At 39.8% G+C, this 21,959-nt stretch overlaps 1 long non-coding RNA gene across 1 annotated transcript; it reads left to right on the top strand.

Annotated features, from left to right (window-relative positions):
• Positions 1–1,416: 1,416 nt before the first annotated feature.
• LOC135293402 (uncharacterized) lies at positions 1,417–20,877 on the top strand. The gene is made up of 4 exons (XR_010355533.1): positions 1,417–2,166; positions 16,494–16,620; positions 16,945–18,943; positions 19,429–20,877. It is a non-coding gene; the product is annotated as an uncharacterized LOC135293402 (long non-coding RNA).
• Positions 20,878–21,959: the final 1,082 nt, after the last annotated feature.

Raw genomic sequence — 21,959 nt, 5'->3', positions numbered from 1 at the left:
GTTTTTTCTTTAACTGTTCTTCCACTGTCTCCTATCTCTTGTTGCAAACAGGGCTGTTGAAAAAAACCCAAAACCCAACAACCCAGTATGACATGGACAGTTTAATAGTAGACATGTATTACTTGGGAACTGTGCTGAAGTCATGAAAGTGCAGAGACTCCAGAGGCTTAGAATCATCCCATAGGATCACTCCATTTAAGGTATGAAAAGCACTTGGCAAAAAATGGGATAAAAGCCTGAATTTTATGATTTGTCTTCTTTGAGCAGGGGGAACTATCTGTTGATATACCCATATGTGTAAGATAGTATGTATCAACCTTGCAAAAACAGCAATGTCAGATAAAAGGCACACTTGCTCCCACTTCAGCTATGAATCCTTAAAGCCAACACTGGAAAATTCAAAATCCCTTTGGTTTAGAAAACATTTTGATAGGATGTGTTCCTGTCTTTTGTGCAATGCTGCCTGTGAAGAAATCAGTTCAGGAGTGAAAAGGCACACCAAGCTGGTTTCTGATGGAAAATATATGAGGAAGTTATGTAGAACTGAATAGAGGACCTGGAAATTCAGTACACTGTTGTGATGGAATGGCAACATTCATTAGGAGGAGGTGATTATCTCTAAAATGAGATTTGGGGGTTAGGATGGTAAAGAACTATGGGGATTTAGAAGGGTTTCAGTTTCAGGCTGATGAGGGTTTGGATTTCATCTGTGGAAGGAAAGGGTACCTAGGAAAAGACTGTCTGTGGGGTTTTCTCTTCCCTGTCCGCCCTTGCAATCTTCCCTGTGGAACTGATAATCTCTGCCTCCTATTGCCAGAACCTCCTTGCACACATGGTCACCTCTCCATCCCAGCTGTCCCTGCACACGCTCGCTTTTACCCCGTCATTGTCCACATCATTCCCTGCTCACCACAAACAGCGGGGAGAGAAAAAAAAGGCGTATGAAAGGAGTATGGCAGCAACGTGCGCTGGAGATAAGGGCTGAGTCCTTGGGCAGCACTGCCGAGAAAGGCACCGTGCAGCCGCTGGCTCTGCTGCCGGCGCCAGCCCTTCTGCAGCGGCCCGGGCGCTCGGAGCGCGGGGCGGGCAGCGGAGCTGGGATCTATGGCGGCGCTCGGCGGCTTTTTCCGCACAAAACGGCGCGGACTGCCCACAACCTCCGCCCGCGGCCTCCCCGACACCGCCCGGGGCCTCCCCCGACCTCCTCCCGGGGCCTCCCCGGAGCCCCAGCCGCCCTCAGCGCCAAGAGCCGGCCCCGCTGGCAGGTGGCGCTGCCCGTCGCGGCCGCCATTTTCCGTTTTGTTTCGTCGCACCGTGAAAAGCTGAGGGAGAGAAAAAGGCTCTAGACGGATTTGAGAAAATGAAAGTTCAAAACAAGCGGGATGGCAATGAGGACAGCGCCAGAAAATTCCTCCCTCGTCCCCCGCCCGTCTTCCACAGAATGTAGAGTCACAGCATGTTAAGGATTGGAAGGGGCCTCAGAGCCCATCTCGTCCCAACGCCCCTGCCCTGGCAGGGACACTTCCCACCGGAGCAGCTTGCTCAAGGCCTTAAACACTGCCGGGGCTGGGGCACCCACAGCTTCTCTGGGCAACCTGTTCCACTACCTCACCACCCTCACAGTAAAGAATTTTTTCCTAATATCTAACTGAAATTTCCCCTCTTTCAATTTGTTCTCATTAATCCTTGTGCTTCCAAGGCATCGCTATCACTAAAGTTCCTGGCAAGAACTTTATGTCATTTGTGGGTGTTTCTCTGTGTGTTAGTTGGGAATATGCTTTCACAATGCCAAGGAAGCAGAAAACAAGTCCCATGACATTGGCCTGGGTGCTCAATAAAACTGTAGTGGATTCAGTGTGGGGATGAGCTTGTGGAAGGGTCCCTGCCAGAGCTGCCCACCTCCACTTGGGTTCATCTGGGGATGCTTTAATGTGTGTTTTGCTGCAAACGGTGCTTGGACTGCTTGGTGTTGAGTTTTCCAGCTGGCACCAGCTGTGTGCCAGACGGGGCTCGGTGTGTTCGTACACTGACATTTTGAGACTTCATCTGGAAGCTGGTCCGAGGAAGCTGAGTTCTGCCACTGGTAGTGCTGCAGTCAGATTCTACTGACCCTGACTGGGGAAACTAGCAAGGAGTTCATGTTACCACCCCAAGGCTTTGCAGCGGGTAACCTGCTGATACCTGTTTGTTGGTTTCTCTGTCTTCTCAGCACTGGAGTTCAGCCATGTTGTCCTTGTCAAAGACTAATAGTGTTTGTGACATTTCTACTGGTTTTTCATAACTTTTCAGCAGACCTGAAATTGGCTAACCGTGTTAGATAAGAGGAAAAAAAAAAGATTTGTTTTCCTGGTTCTGCATGAAAATCTTTAAAATGTCAGCCAGCTTGGCAAGGAGAGTGAGACTTTTCACTTTAAGAGATAAACTTTCAGAGTAAAGGTTTGTTTCTATGACACAGCTAAAAGAGAATTAACAGTAGGAAATTAATCTTTTAAGAGCAGCCCAAAGTATCAGGAGGGAGGGAATTTAAATAAGGGTAACATTTTAATTGGCTCTAGTTTCCAGAGTTTCATCTGTTTTGCATAAAACTGACTAGAAAATAGCTGCTCTAAAATGAGTCTTGTGTTTCATGTCTATACACTATTCCATGTGCTTGAATAGTATGTTTAAAAGGAAACAACATGAGAAAAATGAAATGGCCAGATTTACCAATATAGATTTCAGCAAAGACAGATAAGTGATTTATGTTTTCAGCTGTCTATAAAAACATGTGGTAATCTGCATTACTTTTTCTTTTGTGTCTTAGCTTATTCCTCTCAGGACAGTTCAAAAAATACAGTATTAGCAAAAAGGAAAAAAACCCAAAAGCTGGCTGTTATGGCTACATTATAAAATTATTAATAAGGATCCTTAAACATAAACTTGATAAGATTACTTTAGACTTCTCAGCTGACAGTGATTATAGTAAGTTACAATATTGACCATGGAGTTTAGAGGATGCCCACCTTTCTGCAGGCCTAAAGGCTGTCTGAGGAAAGATGCAAGAATTTAGCTCCAATGCAGTATCAGTCATTATCTCTGCTCTTACACAATCAGAAATACATTTTTTACCATAGTAGAAGTTGTGGTCTTAGAATTCAAAAAATTTATGCAGCTGCAGGATGCTCCTTTCATTCAGGTGAGCCTGCCTTACAGTGCTATGCCCTAGACTCAAATGGGGATTTTCAGCTCGGTTTTCAGGAGCAGCTGCAACAAGAATTCATCTTTTTAGCTGCAGTGCAGCACAGGTGTACATTAACACTAATGTCCCATGGTGGCAATAAGATAATTAGCAAATTGACTCATGTAGTTTCAAGACTTTCTTCCCATTTTTACCCGCTGAAAAATGTTCACCTCCTGTTTGAAAAGTCTTTCCCTGTCACTAGAGGACACTATTGAACAGAAAATGATGCACTTGAGCAGTCAGATGAGACATTGCCTGTTCCCAAGTGCCAGAAACTCGGAGAGAATTTCAGTTTTCAGCACTGATTTTAAGTCAACTTCTCAGGGCTTTTTTTTTTTCTTTTTTTTTTTTTTCCTACCTGTACTGTCACTTTACAATCCTTACTCTTCTCCACTGGGAAAAACCCACCGGAATCCTATCAGCCAAGTATCAGACCTGTTTCACTGTTTCCCTCACTGTCTCATGCACTTAAACTATGGTATGTCAGCCTGAAATAACAGTGGTTGTGCCTAGAGACATGGAGTAAACAGAGTACTGGGTGAAGGGAATTTCCTCCATGAATATGAGGATGGCTCTCTTGTTTTGTTTGTGAATGTTACTGCTGTCTTTCTTCAATCCTGTTTCTTATCCTTCGTTTCAAGATCCAGAGAAAATTAGCAAGAGGCTTTCAAAGTTTCATCTTGAAAAAAACTTGTGTCTTTCCTATGGAAAAAAACAACAACATTTAGCATAGGACAAATAGCAGACACAAGAAATGTCTGTCTAAACAGAATGAGAGCTGCTGAGTAAAAGTCTGAAGAAACCGAGTTTTGACATATTTACAGCAGACTGCTCCATCCCACTGGTATTAGCTTGCAGTATGAAACACCTTTATTTTGGAAACCATTTTGTGGTTTGATGTAACTCTTTGCTTATAGAATCTGGGAAAAATTCCACATGCTACACCCTGCAGACCTTTTCTAAGAAATGTAATAATGTTTCCTCATATAGGGAGGAAGAGATGTGATGACCTAAGGCATGTATTGTTGAAAACAAGGATGTGGTTTTTCCAGTACTGTCCATCTGGTGTCTTTCATAACGCAGTGTTAATATAACTAAGTTTGTAGAAGACCAGAAGCAAAAGCAACTGCTTCAGGAACTGCAGTAATGAAAACATTTAACCAGTTTTGTTCTGAACACAGTAAGATTCTAATAGATGGCTGATAGCCAACACTCAGCAGTGTCAAAGAAAGCAAGCAGATGATGAAAATAAATAGATGGAGAAAAATGTTTATGCTGAGTTCAAGACATTGAGACTGAAGAAGACATAGATCAAAGGACTACAGAGAGCTGCACAAACCTATGCTTTGAAAATCGTCTTGCAAACCACTTGTAAAAAAATATATTTTGTAGTAGTCTGGCTTTCAGTAAAAAGATGGAATAAATTACTTTGCCCATATTTTGGTAGTTTAAAAACTTTATGCTATATATGCAACAAATTTTTGGAAGCGACTGCTTATGCACAAACACTGATTTTCCTGGAGAGTTATGGGTTAATTGTTTGTTGAATGGAGTGCCAAGAAAAGGTTTGTGATTCCTTCTTCAGACACAGGTCTGGCTAGTTTCTATGTCCTTTTCCTCTCCTTATAGAGAGAGGCCCTGTAGAGTAGCAGTCTTGTGAAGCATGTGTTAGCTTCAAAACTTACAAAGCAGCTCAAACCCACAGCAAATTGAAATGCTGTCTGGGCTGGCACAGGCAGGCCACAGGAAGAAACACAAAACCATGCATGACAACCAGGGAATTCCCAGGCAGCACCTGGCCAGAGGGACTCAGGCAAGGATGCACTATGGATCACTGTCCTGTGCTGGAAGGTGGCCAAACCTGCCCTTCTGGATTCCTGAGGGTATAATTTACCACTGTGCTCTGGTCTTTCCCACACCAAGGCTGGAATCTCAAGCATGTTTGATTGGGTGCCTCTGGGTCTATCACAGGTCTGTGTTATCCAAACACAGATATTCTTGTGTCCAACACACAAGACCAAAGAACAATTAGTATGATATATGTGGTTTTGGCACCCCAGCTGCAAGTTCCTGAGTGTATTTAGAATCCTCCTCAGTAATCTTCTATTAATTTCCCACAAATACTGAAACTGAGGCTAAGGAGGAGAGCACAGTGGGATGTTCCCAGGGTATGTTGTGACTCCATGTTGTGGCCTGCACAGCTGCCAGGGTAGAGGACAGTCTGTGCAAAGATGCTCAGGTCTGCTCAGTTCTACTCTGCAAAGCATGGTGAGAGTCTGCTCAAGTATTGTTTTTTCTCTTGGCCCAGTTATATATTGGGCTGTAAGAGGATCCTGAAACCTCCCAGCTGGTATTTGTAGGGTCACTTACTGAAAATTGGTATCCAGACCCTTTAGCCTCCCATCAGATCTCAGCTGGCTAATTTGTTTGAACTTCCTCTTCTGTTTTTCTTAATAGTGTCTGAATCTAAGGTTCAGAGAAAGAAAGTAAAAAATAACTGAGAAGAAAAAAATAAGAGTACAAAATTAGGGAGTTCATAAGACCATTTAAAAGTCAGCCACTGGATTACAGAAATGCCATAAGTGCATGGTATATTACCTGGGTCTCTTTCTCACTTTATATACAAGGTTATTTAAACAATAAACTGCAGTGCCTGATTCTCTCTGTATATAAGCACTCTGTATATAAGTAAGAGTGCTCTGGTTTGACCTGTGCATTTTCTGTGCTTCTTTTGCTCAGTTTAGTGGGTGAAATCTGGGCAATGTCCCACTGAATAATACATGTGTCTTTTAATAGCATTCATGTGTTGTTTTGTGTAGGCACTGCCAGAATCCAGTGCTGATGCAAGGCCTGCACACTTGTGACACCGAGTAGAAAGTATGTGGGACTACTGTGTGCAAGGCTTTGTCAAACTTCTTGTGTGAAGTTGTTCTGGTTTAGGGCAAATTTGGGAGGAAACCTCTGAAGGCGTCCCTCTAGAAAGCAAATTCAAGCAGCCCCTCTCCCTACTGGTCCAGGAGACATAAATCTCCTTCAAGAGAAGTGGAAAAAACTGTTTATTTAACAAGCAAAGTACTCACAAACATGAAAAAATGAATAATATTGTACAATGGAACCTCATTGTTCTGAAGAGATGGCAAATTCCGAAAGTCCTTCTGTGGATTGGAGAGATTCCTTGTCGTGGCTCCGTCCTCGGCTTTCTCTCGGTCTCTCCGGGGCTCGGGTCCGGTGTCCCGGCCGCAGTGCAGCTTGGGTGAACAATAGACAATAGTCCTGGTGTTCCTGGGCTGAACAGTTCCAAACATCTTCTGGCCTCAGCTAACTAAAAAAATCTAACTAAGAGCAAAGGAGAGCTCTCTCCTGCCGTCTGTGCTGCAGACAACACACCGAGAGAGAGCTGAAGCTCTTATCTCTGTGTTTGTGAATACAGCCACGAAAAATTCCACCACTTTTCCTTCTCCTTTCCCCCACTTCACCCTCAGATCTAGTTTTAGAAGCACAAAACTTACTTCTGGGCCGAGCAGATGAATGGGGGTACAATTCAGCATCATAAAGTCACCCCAGGACAGAAGTGCAAATGACACAGCCTTTTATGGAGTCAGCAATTAGAGAATAACCTCTTCTGTGCCTTCATTTAGATGGGCAGCTAACGAGTGTTTATCAAAAGCTGCCAAAATAGCAACAAAATAAGGTATTGAGGTCATCAGTGTGTTTGGTTTCTACCTATTTTACAGGCACTGGAATTAATTTTCATAGCTGGCATCAGTTGCATCTGTTTCCTTTCCAGGCTCTTCACTTCTGGGTTTGGTTGAGGTTTATTGTTTGTTTGTTTTTCCTTTTCTTTTTGTTGTTGCTGTTATTTGTTTGTTTGTGTGTTTTAAAAATTTTCTTACTCTTGGGTCATAATTTATTTGTTAGAAGAGTGTTTGGAGAGGTTTATGTTTTCTTCTCTTGAAATACCCCTGCCTTGTAATAACATTAGCTGCAAAGAGGTGTTAACCTTTGTTAGTATTTTCAAAAGGCCTGCTCTTCTGCACTCTCAAAGCAGTGCCAAAGCTCATTTAATTGTGCAGTAGACCCCATCCCTCACTTGTGCTTGTATATGAGAAGAGAAAGAGAGGGATCATCCTCTATTACAGATTTAGCTGCGGGATGAGGAGCAGAGAGCAGAAAAACTTAGATGCCAGATTTATATAACTGGATGCATGCCACTGCAGTCTCTGCAGCACAGGCCACATGCCAGATCTCTTTCTTAGCCTCGTAAGGCAATTGATTCAATCAAGTTAGCTACTGTATGATTCTAAACTTATCTTCTTGCTGGCTCCTTTTTATCTAATTTTCTTCCTTCCAGAAGATGCTGCTACAGCTACTCATTGCATTGCTGACTGAAAGTGGCAGAAACAGTGGGGTTTTTTTGTTAGTGGGAGCAATAGGACAGTAAAGAATATCTGCCTAGGACATACTGTCCTGATAAAAATTCTATACAGTTACTGCAGGTTGTGTCCTCCCACTTGTGTTTCCTGCCTGGTGTTTAATGAGGCTCTGTCCTGATCTGAATGGCTGGTAGGGCAGGTGAGAGGCCCATGTGGTTGTGCAGCACCACAGGCAGTGCTATTGAAGGAACTGAAATTCTTCTAGCCTTTTGGTAGTGTCATGGCTGATGTGACTGGAGTAGTTGACCAGTTCTCCAAATTCTTTGAGGTGGATTTGCTTAAAACCCTTTCTTACAATGAACTCTCAAAGTTCCACAAGACTTTAAATTAAAGAGACATGAGATTTTACGAGAGTATACATTAGAATACTTAGCATATTTTTTCCTTAAATAATGAAAGCTGAAGGTGACTAGAGTTGGAATAAAGGCCGATAATTGCATCTCCTTCTGTCACTGTTAGTGCAGTTATATTCTTTTTTCCTTCATGTTTCAGACAGCTCAGTAGCTTCCTGGGTTGTAGCAACTCTGCAATGTCCTCTCTGATCCATGGAAAGTTTCTCTCCCATTACTTCAGAGCTTGGAGCATCAGCTCCCCTGCTTTTCCCAACAGTCTCTTTTCTTGTGCTGCAGGCCCTCAGTTCTTTGCTGAGCCTCTTCTCCTCTTGTAGCACCTTGTAGACTCTGGAGTTTTCTCACTCTTACAGTTTGGTGACAAGGTTATAGCATAGACATGGTAATAAGTGGAAATATGTTAAAATTGATTAATTCTGGATAAAAATTATCCGAATTTTGCAAGAACACCCACTCTGAAATGAAATGAGGTCACTCCTGACTGATGATAGCTCTCATGGCTACATTAAATCTTCGTCTTACACAGGAACTCTTAGCATTCTTCCAGGTCACGATCCCAAAATCTGTGGTAGATGGTCCCCATAAGTCCCATGACAAGATTTTTTTAACCTTGCTCTTTCTGTGTAGGTGTATTTACGAGTAATTTTTATTATTATTCGATTTTCATTTCCTCTCCATTTGGAACTTCTCCTGATGCTTTCCTTAAGCTAGAGGAAGTTGTCCATCATTTTTTCCATTCTCCTCTGTGGTTATAGTTACTCCTGCTGCGTAGCTCAATGCTTGCTATAAAATGTTAACTAAGAGTGACATTTTTAGTGGTTGCATGTGGCCCACCTACTGCTGTTTTGAGTCCCTAAATCTGTTGCAGAAAAATGTTGGTATTGATTGGAACAATACTAAGAAGAAATTTATTGCTGATGGGAACACTTATAAATGGGGCTTTTTTAAAAATGTGTTTTTTACAGGGAAGAAAATGGTAAAACTAAAATTATTTTCAGAAAGGATATGCATTCCAAACATGGACTTGTAAGCACAAGAAAATATAATTTATTCTTTAATCTTGATATTCTGAACACAGAAATTTTCAAATGTGTTTCTGGAGCAGTAAATTCAATCTTCTATCTTGTCCTTGGGAAAAATAATTTGCATTGCCAAATATGGTTTTCAAATTCTCCCAAATGAAAATTTCTATTATTGAAATAGAGCATTGAGGTTGAATTTGAGCAATAGAAAACCAGAATGGAAATTTACCAGCTGATCAGTAACCACTGGACTGGATTTGCAGGTACAGATATTCAGAAGTTGCCTGGACACAAGCCCACCATGTACTCTAGGGAACCCTGCCTGAGCAGGGAGGTTGGACCAGATGATTTCCAGTGGTCCCTCCCAACATTACCCATTATGTGCTTCTGTGAATTCTATGAATTCTTAATTTATGACTTCAGCATTTCTGTGTCAGTACAAGCAGTACAACTTCTGATTTTCCTGTTCCTTATAGAGGAGATGGTTGACCAGTCTAATAATCACCCTGGAATTGGTACTCAGTTGGGGATCTTGTTGACTGTAAAAGGTGTTGGCCCACTCAAGGAATAAATCATCATGCCAACTTGGACATGTAAGGCCAAATTTTAATGTAACAGTAATCTTAAAAAAATGGCAAGACAAAAACCTACTATAAAAACAGACCATGATATGGATTCTGTATTTATTTGAAGCCCCCAAAGTTACCCACGTATTCTTTCACATTTCATAAGGGAACTTTAATTTTAAAAATAATCTCAAAGTTTAATTAGCTTGAGAAAAAATGTGATGATGAATATTTCAGCATTACCTGAATCTTGTTCTCTAACTGAAAATAGAGAACAATGACTTAGAAATTGTTTCAAATATAACAAAGTATAGCGTTTCACATAGCTGCATCCTTTCATTGATTTATTTAAAATTAGCAATGATCAGTCTGAAATAGATAAGCCTTTTGAGGGAATTTATAGTTTTGTTTTGTTTACAGTTCATTTGCCAGCCTTCCTTTAGACGATATTTAGTTGTTTGGTGTTTTTTTTTTTTTTAACAGCTTATGATATAAAATCAGAGAACAAAAAATAGTTTTTATATGTAATTTAATTTATTTTGCATTTTATTTTTCACTTGCTTGCATGCTGAAATTGCAGAAGTGTTCGCTGTCACAAAAAGGTTCAAAGTTAACACCAAATACAAGAACCTCAAATTATTTTCCTAAGCACTGATTTAAAAAAAAAAAAAAGATAGTCTGACTGTCAAAGGTGATGAGCACCAGTTATAGCAGATAACTGGTCATCCACTGATTTTGTCATCCATATTACTTAAGATACTCCATGAAGGAGGACCTGCAGTAGCAGGTGTGGATTGGTCTTGTGGAGAGGTCTGGGTCTTTGCCTTCACTTCTCAGGTAGAACCCATCAGCACTCTCCAACTGTGACTCATGAATTGGCTGAAGCTTGCAATGAACTTCTTAACCTTTTACCTTCAAAAGTCCTATTTGAGGATTTTTATAAACAGTTTTAGGGTTGTGTGATTTAGCTTGTATCTGTACCATACCCTGTCACTTCATTTTGTTAAGATGGACACTGCTGTCAGAAATCTTGTGACTCAGATTTAGAGTTTGATCTCACCTAGAGCTTCTGTTTGGCTGCTAAGTAATAACCTGTCTCTCATTTGAGATGGAGGTTTTGATCAGTTCCTTTCGTTCTGTTCCTTTCTGCATCTACACACACACATATATATACTTAAGCTAACCCCAGTAATTATCTCTCTTGGCTGATTATTTTGGAGGTGATGATGTGAGAGTCATAAGCATTCATTTCTGTAGCGTTATCCTACTCCACCCCCTCACCATGTGTTGAATTGCTATGGTATTTTTGTTCGTCTCTTGTCTAGTCCTCTCCAGCCTTCTCTTTTCTCAACATGGATTTACAAGCTTATAAGAACTGAACCTTTGTTATTTTCTCCTTTCTCCCCCCCTTTTTTTTTCTTCTCTCTTCTAACTGAATGTGTGTTAGTGAAATCAGGGAAGAAGAAAATTGGGCTGCTTGCTTTGCGTTGGTGTTTACTATGAGTCATAACAACAGCTTGGTGCTCTTGAAAACTTTTGTGGTGGGAGAATAAACAGCATGGATGCAGTAAGAGAAACGACAGAATGTACTGTACATGCAGTTCTCTGACTCAAGGACATAATTGTGGATGATGGGAATGCATTTTGATAGAGGTTTGCACTTACTCATGCCATGGATATATAAAATTTCTGCTAAGGAAGCAAATCTGATTGCTCAAAGTTTGCCCTGGTTGCATTGAAACTGGACTTACTGGGAAGGATTTTGGCAGCAGCTGACTTTTCATGGAGCTACCTAAAATAGGCTTGGTGTGAGAACTGAGTTTAGGATGATAATTTTGACACTGACAGCACTCAGAAGTTTAACATGAGATGATGTATTCATCATACCGCTCTCTAGTTATCTGCCTGGAACTACCCACATTCAGAGTTTAAGAACTACTTCATTCTTATTCCTGGAATTACCTTGTTCCCAGCCTGCTGATAATTTCTTACAGTGATATTAGAGACAAGGGTTTGTTCACCATTGGTACAGAACTGAGTATATGTTAGAATCCTAAATGACTAGTCACACGCCACATGAAATGTATGCTGTCTTGATTTCTATTTGAACAATCAGCTATAAAACACTCTATCCCCTAGTATGTGACTGAAACAAACAGTAAAAGATGGAACTCAGCCCTGTGGCTGAAAGTCTGTTTATCATGGTGATAAACAAGACTTGAGATCACTTTACTGATGCAAAGTCTGGACAATAATTTTTTGACTTCTCTGTGTTCAAAGAACTTAATGCTGTTACAGGCAGCTTCCAAGATTGCATCCAGTTCCAACATTTGGTGCAGAACACTGGGAAAACAATGAATACTTGAACATAATGCTAGGCTATTAGAGTAATATACTTAATAGAGTACATGTGAATTGGGACAAGAAAAAACATCAGAATAAAGTAGAAGGATACAGCCCAGTGATTTCAATTCACTGTGTCCTGTAAAATTTTTTTAACTATTTGAAGAAAAATTGCCCGCATGCAGTAGGAAGAAATTGCTCAGTAGACAAACAGTTCCAATGTTCAGCTCTGCTGGATGGTCAGTATTTGCCAGCTCCCCAAGCCATGCCATTTTACTGGCAGTGATTTTACAAGTGAGTAGTGGTGTTGGTTGCTGGTCAATCTCAGCTGTCCTCCATATCTACCAGTGGATGGATTATGCTATAAAGGAAGAAGATGGGGGCTACACTTGTCATAAAAAAAATCCTTTCAAATTGATGGCCATGCAACTCTGTCTTCATACAGAAAACATTCACCAGGAATACCAAGGAGGTATTGCTTTTATAAAATGATAATGTTTATGCATTGGGGAACTGCAAAATTCCACAATTTTCACAGAGTACATGAGAAATGACTGCCTAGCTTATCATGATATTCATGCTGCTTATGGATGCAAAAGGCAAATAACAACACCAATTTCCCATCTGAAGGAATATATTGCAAGTGATTTGTATCACTACCAGCAGAATTGCTATGGGTACCTGGCATTGCCAATTGTAAGCACGAAGTAGGCTGGAGTATTGGCCTAGAACATGCTGTATTAGAATCTGTTTTCATTACTAAGACTAAAGAGAGAGAGAGAACTGTAAATGTCATTGACCAATTAAAACTCAGTGGGCTGTTTTTGTTTCATACCTGGGCATCACTTCAGAAAAAAAGTAAAATAGCCTGAGAGCTAAGTATAGTATCAAGTTCTGAGAATAAAGGCAATTATATGAATGCCAGAGTCACACCTGAGTGTGACTGCTGTGAACTGCTTATAGCTGCTGGGCGGAATCAGGGTGCATGCAAGGTCAGTGACTGTGCTCAACCTGCTCTCAGATGTTTCAGTGTTGGCTAAACTTTAAACAGAAGAAAATAAATGCAAAAGCATGACTTCTGTCAAAATGGTTCACCTCCTGTGAACAGAAGATATCACATAGTTTCTTGACTCAGGAGAAAGATTGGTCTGGGGATAAATTTTTAGACAGTGGTAAACTGTATTCTACCAAAGACCTGAAGTGTCAGTTTGGATTCACAGGTGTTTAGGAGCAGGAGAGATCCTGTACCTTTGCCTCTTTAATGATCCAGGATGCAAAACCTCATGCAAGTCCACCATCAAGTCTGTGTTTTTTTATTTAATGATAAAAAATGTCTTAATTTACATAGAGTGGATAGTTCCAGGCATCTCTAATAACCTCTCCTCAGAAGTTATTTACCCTTATCATTGAAGTGGTATGCTTTGTTTTTAGTCCAGATTTCTCTGATATTCATTATGCTGAAATTTCTATGAAAAGTATCTTTCTAATGGTGGTGTCTCTATACTCTGATCAAGGGGGATAATTAAACGTTATCTTGGATAGATTAAGTCAGTCATAGTCAGATATTTTATGAACATGTGTAGTTCTTGCAGTTTTTCCTAAGGCACTTCCAATTCTTCACTTGCAATGTGGACACCTATATTTGTCATAGCCTTGCATTTGGATCTTCAGTTCAGTCAGTAATTTAGCCATGAACCCCAGCATCCTTCTAAATTTGAGATTAGAGTCCTCCATCCATTTTGTGCTTCAGCATATGTTCTTTTTCATTAGATTTGTGTTTGGCTGTATTCAGATTGATGTTATGTAAATTAAACTATGTCGCCAAATAGTTTCACCATTCAATCTGATCTGATTCCACAATTAATTTGCACTCTGTTGCCCTTTTGTCATCTGCAAATGTTGGACTCCTGGGTTATTAATGAAGAGAAGGGTTTGCATGAGGACTCGTGGTCAATTTAGAAGTAAACCCTGCCAGTCTTGGCAAAAAAATGGTCACAGCAGAGCAGTCTGACATTTATAGTTATTGTTGAAACCATCTATCAACCAATCCTCAATCTGTTTAGTTTATTCCTTTATTATGTGAAAAAACGAAATTGTTTATCACAATGTTTTTATCACAAAGTTTTATTAACATTCTTGCCATTAACTGAAACACAAATTAACCAAATACGTAATCCCATCAACATTTAGGACCTGTTTTCCATAAAACAGTGATTATCATTATATTGTGGCTGTATTCTGAATAATTTTCTTTACTGCTTTCCCTATGATGATAGTGCACTAATTGATATGCAGTTAACCAGGTTATTGTCTTTATAATTTTTATATTGCTAGCTCACATTTAGCTTTTTTTTCCTCCAATAATCTGAATTACTATTTTTAGTAAAAATATTTTCATTGTGGTACATAAAAAACAATAAAAGATGCCAGTTGTGCCAGGCAGTGAAGAAACATGAAGCAGCACCAAATCTTTTTGTGGTAATACCGTGCAGAATGGGTTCTTCCTGTTATGATGGTGTTTAAAGATAATTGCACATTAATGGGAATGTAAATCAGGAGAAAGCGAGACAAAATGATCCTCTTCCAGGTGACTGTTTCCTTAATTCTCAATTTTTTAATGTTTGTAGTGCTGGTTTGGTCACATCCTGCCTCAAATCATCAGCCATGTGGTTTGAAACATTCCAAAATTGGTGGTCTGGAATTGGTTTAATAGATTTATGTATTTGTATGCCAAATAAAGTATAAAATAAAGTAATCACTAAGGATTGGAACAATTACTGTAGGCTGCTAACCATATGTGAGAACAAAGTGCGTGACTTTCATATGATTAGAATGAATCAGAGGTAGCCCACTCCGTATTGCAGTGACACTTTTATTAAATGAATTCATAAAATGAGTATTTGGAGTGCTTTAGATGGTATTAACCGTAGATCTTTTAGATTGAGGCTTGTTTCTGATTACATCATCTTGTTTAATGTGTAGTGTTTGCTTTGTACCTTCAGATTCTTAGTGATTGCTGCATTTGAATGAGGCCATAAGGGAAAAAAAAGCAAGTCACAGGTGCTTTCCAAGTATATGGATGTCAAATGGAGCTGAAGATACTAAAAGTGGCATTTCATTATATCCACTGGCTTACAACATAAGAATCTAAATATAGAAATAATTAAAGGCTTGCTTGTAATTTCACAATCATAAATGCCAAGGTTCCTCTAGTGTCTAATGGGATTTAGATCAGACCCTTATTGTCTTCAGTCACTGTTAATCAATATAAAAATTTATTGTTAAGGAATTAGGAGATTTGGGCTTTTGCCATTTTTAATTCTGTGAATTTTTACTATTATTGTATAAGTTATATTTTAAAGCCCTGTGTTGTGTAAGCCCCGTGTCTCATAATGCAGCAAACATCTGCCAGAGTTTGGAGGACAAAGTGTTTTGCAAATAGACTGGTCTAGGAATTAATAAACATGCAGAAATTTATTGGATTTCTAAGTATTAAATGAGCTGCATTTTTTTTCCTTTTATAAAAAGCAAGCACAGTTTATTTTCATAAAAGCAAGTAATTGGTATGTAGCAACCCACCTCCTCATGAATAGTAGTTTTAAAAAAAGACCTGTCTGTCAAACAAGAGGTCTCAAACCTCTCTTTGTTCCCTGCTAAATAAAAAAATCTGTTTCTAGCTATCCAACCAATATAATCTTAATTTAATGTTTAGCTTGGGCCTAATACTCTGTACATTTGTATAGGGAAAACTACCCCAGCTCATGCATTGCCCAGGTCATGACATCTTGTTTTCAGATCAGTAGTTAAAAGAGGCTGGACTGAATTTATTCCCGTCTTTGTGTTCAAGGAATTAGGTGGCAAGTAGGGGATAAATGATACATATGTACCATTTATAAACCAGCTGGAAGTCAGTGAGGTGTCACCATTGTTTTCAGCTGGAGCAGCCCTGGCAAGCATGTTGCAGTGCACAGTCCCTGTGCAGGAATGCAGCACTGGATAATCTGTCTCCCCTTGTGTGAAGAAGCATTAATCACTTGGCTCACATTTCATATGTTCCCAAGGTTAATATGGAATACAGCCCTGGTGGGTCCACATGTCCCGTGTTTTATGTCTTTATGAGAAACATAATTGCAGCAGACAATTGTTTGGTTAATCACACAGATTTCTGTGTGTGCAGTTTGCAACTTTACAAAGAAATAGTGCTTGGAAATGCATCCCTTAGGTGATGGGAGTCAGAGGGAATCTGTCTTGAGAAGAGGAATAAGGCTATGGGGACTTAGGAGTGGGAAGACAGGAGGAAGATTGGTCTCTTGGGTAACCTTTGTATCAATTACACATGCTTGCAATCAATGCTGGTAAATTTTTAGTTTTTCATAGATAGCTTGTGGGAGCTGCATGTGAAAATGTGATGTTTTTAAACACAACCTTGCCCTGAAAGCACTCTACAAAGTTTGGAGGATAAAGGTAGAGGGTGAGGAAACATGAGAATGTTACTGTTCCGGTATCATTTAACAATTTATAGCCAGAGTAATCGGTCTTAAATATCCTGACTTTTTCAGGTGCCTAATCCACTAGATGCCACTGATTTATCAGCTTCTTCTGTTGTCCTTCTGTGTCTGACACATTTACTCATGCTTATTCTGAGTATGAATTTTTCAGCTTCAGACCAAGCTGGATATTGCTGAAGTAAGTACTTGAGAAAGGTCTCTCTGTATTTGTATTGTGGACATTGGACAGCTCTGAGTCTTGTCAGCACATTTAATGTACTCACTTCTAGGTTAAGAAATGAACTGTGTTTGAAGGATAGTTCTAGGTGTAATTTTCAAAGTTGGCGTAACAGCAAGTTTTTCTGCTTAAATTTATTTTAACCTCTGTCTGGCCTCATGTAGTGATGAATCAAGTGATGTATGCTGTGTGTCAGATTATTTCCCAGTGGATACTTTAAACTGAGAAGGATTTGCCTAAAATAATCAGCATCCTAATTTTTTTTTTTTTTTTTTTTGGTGCAAGTTATGGTATAGAAGTGTGTCTACAGGAAGCAATTAACAGAAATTGGATATACCATTCTTCCCAAGACCAAATGAGAAACAGCATACATTGTGGAAGATACTCCTCTGGAAATCATAATTCTATACTGTTCTTGTTGAGCAGGAAGACTGCCTGTAATCTTGCTTGAAATGTGCTTGTAAATTTTATCCATTGGTAGCAAAGGCATCCCAGTGTTAATGGCGAGAGAAAGCAGCTGGACAGTGAAAAAATGGCTGCCAAGCACACAGTAGAAGGCACTTCAGACTGTGCCTGAAAGAATTAAAACAAAAAATAAACGTAGTGTGGGAGGAAGATATTAAACTCACTGAGGAAGCAGTGGCTTAAGTCTTCATCCAAAGAAAACAGCCTTTTTTATTCCTCTCAAGGTCTGTGGGGTCAATCTGTGTCTTTGCTTGTCAGTGTATAGTTCTTACAGTTTGCATGTCTATGAATAAAATATTTTGGACTCCATGTGTGAAAACGGTTGCCTGGTATAGTAGAATTTTGGGGAGAGGTGTTATAAGGATTGCTTATGTTTATATCTATTGGGCCTTTAGATAAACTTCAAAGATAACATATGGAACATTGGTTTTCGAATTCAACAGACACAGATCTACTCTTAACGCCTGGGTTTAGTAGCAGCTTCCCAGGAGGGAATAATCTCTCTGATGTCTGGTTCACTTGGAGGCTTGAGGAAAGAAATTTCTTGTTTCAAACTTCACAGAAGCAGACATGAATTAAGGAATTTTTTGACCCAAGGCACTCTCCATCCAGCCTGTTTTATGATATATATTAATCAAAGTAGCTCAGGGATCCCCGTCTTTTAACAGTGATACAAAAATACAGAAATCACCATTTGTAGAAAACTCTGTATCTAGAAATCTGCATAGAAAAAAAAATTTTTTTCAGTGCTTGGAAAAATAATCTAATCATACTGACCTTTGATTGAATTATTTTCTACCCGGCAAGTAGTAACAGTATTTGCAAACTACACTTGTATCTCATAGTATGAAAAAGTATTATTATTAGCAGTACAGTCAGAGTCTGGTTATCAGTGTCATCTGTGGAATTTCTGGGGAAAAAGCCTTACTTTATTTGCAGACTGATATATTTCAAGGTTAATTAGATCTCTAAAGTGTAAGGCCAAAAATAAAGTTATGTTTAAAGTTATGTGTTATTTCCAAGCCCCACTTGGAAATTAAAGAGATAAAATTGTCTAGTATTTCAGGTAGTTACTGAATTATATAATGTACTCTGAGTACAGTAGTGCACTACACTGCTTAGAGCTGATGGCTATTTTGTCTGGAGTATTTAATTTTAAATGCAAACCTAAAGGATAAGGAAGGAAGAAAAAGCTAAGAAAAGCAAGAGAAAAAAAAAAGAATCAAATTTTGCATCAGATAAAATTTGTTTTTCCAGTAATTACTTAGATAGGTCTCTAGTTAGGCTTTGTCTTTTGTGTCTCAAAAGGAAAGTAGAATGTAAGCAAGAAGTTTCACTTCAGGGAGAGTTAATTATTGAAATGATTAATACAAGTGTCTGGATACCAGGTAGCCACCAAAGCTTCCCTGTCACTCCCCTCCTCAACTGGACAGAGAAGAGGAAATACAAAGAAAGACTTGTGAGTTGAGATAAGGATGGGGAGAGATCTCTCACCAGTTACAGTCATGGACAAAACAGATTCAACTTGGAAAAATTAATTAGTCGAATTTATTACCAATAAAATCAGATTAAGTTAATGAGAAAATAAAAATAAATCTTAAAAACACCTTCCCTCCACCCCTCCCTTTTCTTGTGCTCAACTTTACTCTTGATTTCTCTGCCTCCTCCTCTACAGTGACTTAGGGGGCTGAGGAATTTGGACTTGGTCATTACATCATATGTCTCTGCTGTTCCTTTCTCCTCAAAGAACTCCTCACTCTTCCCCTGCTCTGTCATGGAGTCTCTTCAATAGGAGACAGTCCAACATCAGCTATCTAAGGTGAGTCCTTCCCATGGGCTGCAGTTCTTCACAAACTGCTCCAGCACAGGTCCCTTCCATGGGGGCAGACCTTCAGGAACAGGCTCCTCCATTGTGGATCCCCCATGGGGTAACAGGTCCTGCTAACAAACCTGCTCCAATGTGGGCTTTTCTCTCCATGGGGCCATGGATTCTGCCAGGGCCCTGCTCCAGCATGGCCTATGAAGTCACAGCCTCCTTTGGACATCCACTTTCTCCAGCATGGGGTCTTCCACACAAGGCAGGTTCATTATGGCTGCAGTGTGGAACTCCATGGGCTGCAGTGGCATAGCCTTCCTCACCACAGTGTGCTGGGGAATCTCATCTCTGGCACCTGGAGCCCCTCCTGCCCCTCCTTCTGCACAGACCTTGGTGTCTGTAAGGCTGTCACTCTCATGTGTTCTCACTCGTCTCTTCTGGGGTTGCAGTTGCTCCTGTGCAGTGACTTTCTTCCCTTCTTCACTCAGTTATCCCAGAGGTGTTGGCACTATTGCTGATGGGCTCAACCTTGGCCAGCAGTGGGTCCATCTTGGAGCCAGCTTGGATTGGGTCTGTGGGACGTGGAGGAAGCTTCCAGCAGATTCTCACAGAAGCCACCCCAGCAGTCCCACTGCTATCAAAATGTGCCCAAGAAAACCCAAAAGAGCAACCAGTCATTGGACTGAGGCCAGAGCTTCTAGCATAAGCTGAAACTTGGATCTTTGGGCACAATAAAATAGAGTGCCAGAGGGGGAAAAAAACCCTATAGTTCTGAAAAGATGTACCACCTTCTTTCAAGTCAAATAAATCAAAGAAACTGCAGTCATGTTGCTCTGGAAAACACTGCCATTGCCCTATTCTTTGGATCCTTTGTAGGTGCATTTTACTGTCAAAGTTATCCATAGGCCAAAACATTCAGGTTGATTTAGATTGAAAGTACTTTGTTGTTCTTTGTACACAGATAACAGGGAGGATAAATGTGGGATGAGAATAGCTGCAAAGGAAATTTGGGCTCATTCAATGTGTCTTTGGTACTTTATGGCATGCACTCGAAGCTTTTCAAATTTTAACTCCTGTCATCTTAACATAGCCTGTAATTATTCCTCAGGGTATGTCAATTATTCAATGCCTTTTTAAAGCAACTTATAAGCCATCATTGACAATTTTATGATTTGAGTTCTATCAGCATTAAAGTTACTGATTTTTTTTCTCTTCAATGAATATTTCCCAATAACTTGATGAGTTAATTTATTATTTGTATACTTATGCTTTACTAGAAAAAATATTATCTACAAAACCTTACATAAATTTGGTACACATTAAACTGAAAATTAGACAAGTTGTGCTTCTTTGTTTTGGCTTAAGTGCCATTGTTTGTATTCTTGAGGTAGTGGAAGGCACTGTGTTGCAATTTAATATGATCACAAACTGCAAATTGTTGATTAGAAATGTTTTACTGCACTGAAAGCTTATTCTCAAGACAGATACACTTGGTGGCATGTGAATATTGTTGAGTAAGCAGCATTTTGCTACACTCTTGCAAAGCAATGGCTGCTCTGTTTCCTATAACTGGAATTGGGAAAACTCCCTTATGGGAGAACTAAAATTGCTTACTGGTGTATGCGCTTGTGTACTACACATCACATGTTTTGCATGAACTTTCTCCTCTTCTCCCTTCTCTAAAGTAGATCTTTGAACTTTCATCAGCCTAGGACAGAACCAGTAATAGTCAAAATGTGTGGGTTTGGCTGATGGGCGCTGGTACATGTGGTTAAGAACCATGTAACTCTGCTAAGAGCTCTTGGAGGAAATTGCCCCTTTTGGATTATTTTATTGCCTGTACTGGGGTGGCCAGTGAGGGGTACTTCTGGTTGACACCCAGTGGTGACTCGCTTTCCATTCACTTTTCTTTGCTATTGTTATACTCATAAAAATGTCAATTCTTGTGATACCTGTTGTTCGTCAAAAAATGTTTTAAAAATAGCTGTCTTCATTTCTGGAAAGTGTGTAAACTGTTCTCCTTTATTCCTTCTTTCCTGCCTTCCTGAAATGGAATAAATGAAAATCTAGAGGCTGTGACAGTAGAAAAAAGGTTTGATTTTGAAAATACCATGTAGTGCTGTGCTGGTGTGTCAGTAACTGACTGGTGGCACTTTCCCCTTTTTGAGCTGACAGGAGGGTATGAAACTGGTATTGTCAGGGTTTAAGCAGCACAGAAGTTGGACTATCTGCAGGAATAATTCAGTGTTCTGGGATGAACTTAGTTGGCCAAGTAATTTAATATTGTTTTAGTGCTTTGGGACACCAGTGACTAACTGCAGGAACTGTAGGAACTGTTTCCAAGTAAGCACAGTCCTTGTACAAACCTACAGCACTGTTCTTGTGAAAAGAGATTGAAAGAGATGGACTTTCAGCACAGTGATCACTGAGGAAGGGAGGAGGAGGAGCTGCTTGGGAGCAGGCTTGAAAAGAAAGATGTAGATCAGAAATAAGGAGCTTAAAAAGAATGGTGTAGATCAGAAATAAGTAGCTTATAAGAGGAAAGAGAAAACATTTGGAAGGCTCCCTTATGAAGAAATTAATCTAGAATAGGAAAAGCAAAGAGCAAAACAAGGCAACTGAGGTTTAGAATTTCCATTATAGCTTTTAGAGCAGTGTTTAGTTGTCTCCAGACCAAAGCATCCTTTCAATCATAATCATTTACTAAGCAAGAAGCCAGTGATGCAGATAAGCATCACCTGTAATGTTACTTGTGCTGACAAAGAGACAGAAACTTTCATGTATTTTTAATTTTCTGGAATTATAGCAGAGGTAATCTAAGTATTGCAAAGGGAAAAAACGAAAAGACTTCCCTCCACTTTGCCTGGTATTGTGCCTGGGCAGAGATCAAATCTAACTTGTAATCAGCAACATAGTTTCCTCTGTTTGTGAAAATTTAACTGTCCATCCATTTATTTTTCTTGTGGGGCAGATCAATAGCTGAATAATTGATTGGCTGACTAATTGAACAGCTGAACTA

The sequence above is a fragment of the Passer domesticus genome, chromosome 2 (genome assembly GCF_036417665.1).
Source record: "Passer domesticus isolate bPasDom1 chromosome 2, bPasDom1.hap1, whole genome shotgun sequence".
NCBI lineage: Eukaryota > Metazoa > Chordata > Aves > Passeriformes > Passeridae > Passer > Passer domesticus.
The sequence above is the reverse complement of the archived record's forward strand: the minus strand, read 5'-3'. Positions and strand labels throughout refer to the sequence as shown.